Source organism: Gracilinanus agilis, chromosome 5 (assembly GCF_016433145.1).
Source record: "Gracilinanus agilis isolate LMUSP501 chromosome 5, AgileGrace, whole genome shotgun sequence".
Classification (NCBI taxonomy): domain Eukaryota; kingdom Metazoa; phylum Chordata; class Mammalia; order Didelphimorphia; family Didelphidae; genus Gracilinanus; species Gracilinanus agilis.
Genome location: NC_058134.1, coordinates 293,952,168 through 293,957,352, shown reverse-complemented (window position 1 = coordinate 293,957,352; position 5,185 = coordinate 293,952,168).

The following is a 5,185-nucleotide window of genomic DNA, read 5'->3' as shown; positions in this document are numbered from 1 at the left end:
CAAAGTGGTTGATAAGAAAATGCACCAGGGTGTTGACAGTGTCAGAGGAAAGATTTTTTTCTAAGGTAAAATCAACAGATGTTGGTGACAGATTGGAAATGGAATGGGAAAGAGAGTGAAGAATACAGGATAGCATCTGTTTGGATAACTGGGAGATTGTGAAACCCTCAACAGTGTTAGGGAAGTTGGATAGGGTAGGATTTTGGTAAAAAAAAAAAAAAAGAAAAAAAGATTATGCGTGGCTCAGTGGATAGAGAGCCAGTCCTGGAGATAGGAGGTTCTGGGTTCAAATTTGGCCTCAGCTACTCCCTAGCTGTGTGACCCTGGACAAGTCACTTAATCCCCATTTCCTACTCCTTACTTAGTGTTCTTAGAATCAATTCAAAGACAGGAAGAAGATAAGAATTTAAAAATAAAAAAGATTATGATTTCAATTTTGGATATATTGAGTTTTAGATATTTATGGGACATCCAGTTACAGATGGCCAATAGGAATCTGGAGGTGAGAGGCTGGAGGTTAGGAGAGAGGTTAGGGATGGAGAAGTAGAGATGAGAATCATCTGCATATGGATGATAATTGAATTCATGTGAATTGATAGGATCACCAAGAAGAAAAGTGGTTCTCAAACTTTTTGGTCTCTGGCCAAAATTTCTCTCTTTAAATCTCTCCCTTTAAAAATTATTGAGGAATTTTCAAAAAGCTTTTGTTTATGTGGGTTATATTTGTGGATATTTACTGTATTAGAAATTTAATATATTAATATAATTCTGAAAATAGTTTGGACTTAATACACATTTTGAAAGGATGTCATGGACCCTCAGGTAGCCCCAGATCATAGTTTAAGAATCCCTAGTGTTGTGAGGAAGATTATTATTATTATTATTATTATTCCCTGGTTTTTCCCCATTATACAAGCATAGAGAGAGAAAAGGGACTAAGACAGAATCTTAAGGGAGGAGGAGGTTCTGGAGAAAGCAGTGTCACAAAGACCCAAAGGGGGAACGTATCAAAAGAAGAGGGTGATTAATAATTATGGAAAGAGATAGACAAGAATCACACAAGATGGACATGGGTGGGTAAATATGATCCATATTATCAGAAAGAACTCTCTAATTGATGAGACCATAGTGCCATTTGAGTACTTAACCACTGAAAGCCCGGCAAAATGTATAGGGGTAAAACAATGAAGTCAGGAACACCTGGTTTCCAGTTATACCCTTGACACATACTGTGTCACCAGGAGCAAGTCATTCTAACCTCTGGGTGACTCAGGAAATTCTAAGACAGACTATAAGTTACAAATGAGTTGTTGACCCCAACACTGATGGAATTATAAGTCTGGACCAAGGAAAAAAAAGTCATCACCGTTAATTGTTGATCTTTCTGTTCTAGTCTTATTTAGTCATTCTTCTCAATGACTATTTTAATCATTGTCACTTTCCCTCATTTCCCCTTGTCTCACCTAGGAGTTTTAATCTCTCTTTTACTTGCTCCATTTCCTTCTTCCTAACATCTGCAGGCAAGTATTACTCAGAGTGCTCCTTTTGACTCTCTTCTCTTCATTCCTTAGACTCTCCTCCAAGGCAAGCACTCCCAAGGGTTCAACTAATACCTTTACCCAATCTACATCTCCAGCTCTTATCTCTCTTCTAAATTCCAGATCCCCATTACCTATATGTCCCACTGGTACCTCAAATTCAACATATCTAAAACAGCTTTTCTTCAAAAACTTTTCCTATTCCTGAGTTCTCTATTTTTGCCCATGGCACTATCGTTCATCTAGTTTCCCATATTCGAAACTTTGGTGACTCTACTCACTTCTTCACCTCTAATACCATTTCTCTCTTTAGTCTCTTGTCCGAGGCTATATGTCTATGTCTTGACCTTTCTTTCTCAGCCCTCCCATAGCCTTTTATTTGTATTTCTTTCATTGGATCAAAGAACTACTTATTTAGATCCAGCGGAACTTAATGTATATGTTTAGATCTTAGAGGTAATCTATTCTAATTCTCTAACTTTACAAATGAGGAAATTGAGGCCCAGAGAGTTTAAGTAACTTGATAGAAGTTAAGGAAGCCAGGTGATGGCTTCCTTAGGTTTAAGTAACTTGCTAAAGATCATACTGATAGTAAACAGAAAAATTGGATTTGAATCCAGTTTCTCTGATTCCCAAATCCAATGCTCTTTTCACTCTACTCTCCCATCTCTCCTGTGGTTAGGTGTTATTTTGTATAGATTTTTTTCATAAGTATCATATTCCTTGGTAACATGTGATACTGAACCATGGATTACCACCTGAGGATTTATTTGAGATAGTCTTTTTTCATGTTGATAATTTTTTGCTATTCTGAACTTGACAAATATCAATAAACACAAATATTTCCATATGCAAATAAGAGTAGAAAAAGATCATTGTGTGTGAAACTAAATTTCTATTATGTACAGCTTAGCTTTTAAATATATACATATAATAAATTCAACCTCTTAATTTCAAAGATGCCCTGGTTGTCTCACTTTGGATTTCATTCTCTTTTCTTTAGTGCATTTAAAATGTTTTATTGAGCCTCTTTTCTTTCTCTTTTTTATGTCTTTTTTAAAAATCACTATCACTAGCCTCACTTCTGGCTCATATTTTTAAAAATACTCCTCCTAACAAATAAAATGATTAAGAAATCAAACACTGGCCATAAACAAAGATATCTGTCTCATTTAGTACCTTTAGTTCCATCACCTCCAAATCCAGAGGTGAGAAACATGTTTCATCAACATTCCTTTGGTGGTGTGGTTGGTCATTGCATTGACCAGTGTTCTTAAGTCTTTCAAAGTTGTTTTCATTGCTGTTATTAATGGATAATTTGTTCTCTTGGTTCTGCTTGCTTCACTCTGCATTAGTTCACACATGACTTTCCAGATTCCTCTGAAACCATCTCTTTCATCATATCTGTGATACAACAGTATTCTATTATGTAAATATGCCATATAATTTGTTTGGCCGTTCCCTAAATTGTTGGAAAAGATGCTCAAATATTGCTAAAGGATTAATTTTTCTTGCACTTAATGGCTTAATGAATGCTTGTTGACCATTTGAAACAGCTACCAATGTGATCTTTCTCTCTACTAGATTATTTACCATTTTAGGGAGTGAGGAGGGAAGAAGATAGGGAAGATGAGAATTTGGCTCAAACTTTTAAAATGGTGGGTTTTTTTTTTATGTAATGGAGGAGCTAAATAAAGTATATAGTTTTTAAATCTTAAAGTGATTTTCCTTAGAAGCAGGCCAAATGCCACTCCAGGACCTCTAATGACTTTAGGATCAATTTTAATATTTATCTCATCTATTTAAAATTTCTATTTTTGCGTATTTTCTAATACCCATACTAATGACTACATTAGCACATACATGAAGCAACACTCCAAATGTCTTTTCCTTTTGGTGAACTTGATTAAATACGTTTGGCAACCCCATGGTGCCTCCAAGATACCAGTTCATCTTCTGATGATTACTGAGATTTAATGATGAGTGGTCTTCATTCTCTTAAAGTGCTAGTAGGAATATTCAAATTTTACAGGGATAGACAATTTCAAAAGTCTCTGAAAAAGATTTATTTCCCAGTAAGTTTACCAATTGATCAGGGAACTAATTTCCCTGATCTTCTCTACTAGGCAGTGGCCACACAATAAATAGACATTTGTTGAATCAATTTAAATTTTTGTAGAATCACATAAATCTCTCTAAATCTTAGAGGTGAGAACGAGGCTGTTTTTCCTTGCATATATTTTTCCTTTTCTATGGCATCCTATTTTTGTCTTCATGGTGAGGACCAACCAAGTTGCATGGCCTAAATTCCAGACCAGGAATTTCAGCTACCTCTCCATCTCTGGATCCTTGGACCAGCAGAAGGGTGGGATGACAAGGTAGGAAGAACAACTGTATGTTAGAGTTGATGGTGTAAGGATCTGGGCAGTCTCTTAGAAAACAGTCAAAGGGACTTGGAGAGAGAAAGAAATCTAGGGGAAAACAGACAGAAAGACTGGAAGACATAAGTGACTGAGGGACACACCTGGACCCCTTATGCTGTCACTTCTACCAGTTGGCCCTATTCCTCCTGGCTCAGTAATTGTGTCTTCTCTTTTCATCCTCTCACCTTCGCAATCTTGGCTGCTGCCCTCATTGATCCTCCCTTTTCTCTCCTGTCAGTTTCTAAGTTGGAGTGGCACCAGGTCTCAGACCATCTCTCCTGTCCTCCACAAACAGACATGGGACAACACCCTTGGAATGACACATGCCACTGCATGACACCCACTACACAAGATGACATTTACTCACAGACACATTCACACCCCTTCCACTCTCCCCCACCCCACACACTCATCCACTCACCTCTACAGGCAGACTCAGACATCTTTCTTTTGCTTGTTCTTCTAACCATGTCTGTCACTCCACAGGTCAGGACATTCCAATTGGAATTCATTCATAATTCCTCCTCAGATATGGTACATGTACAGGCACACACAGAGGAAACACACATTCCCAAAGACATCCACACGGTTATACATTCAAATTGTACCATGTACAGAAAATGGTACCATCGAAAATAATGTTCACACATACACACAGACTCGCGCACTTGTACACGCAGAAACGTACATGTGTACACCTTTACAGGGGGTGAATTTGAATTCATTCTCCCCACCCTTCTACCCCCCAGACTGTGGTTCTCTGCTCAGTTTCTTCTGCCACTTGGTTTCAGTCACTCTTCGTTGTCTCCCCACCCCCCACCCAAGTCTTTCTCCCACGCTCTTTGCAATCCTGTCCTGCCTCTCTCTTCCCTCCCCCATCTCTGGGACTCCCCTGACCACTGCCCGCAGTGTCTCCCTCCTCCCCCAGGCCGGCTGTCTGGGGTTCCTGGGTGGGGTGGTTTCTCCCCCGCGTCCCATTCTCAGACCGCAGCCTGTGGACTCTCGGGGGTGAGGGATAGGGGCGGTGGAAGCTGAGGTGACGTCGAAAGTACAGCCCAATGCGGGGGGCGGGGTGGGGGAAGGCGGGACTGCGGCTGGGGTAACTGGACTGGGGGCTCCAGGGCCAGATCTCTTGCAAGTCTGCATTTGCCGCTCCCTCTGCCGGCCACCTGACTTGCCTGGTTTGGCCTCGACGGACCCGGGTAGGGGGGAGGAGTGAGGCTG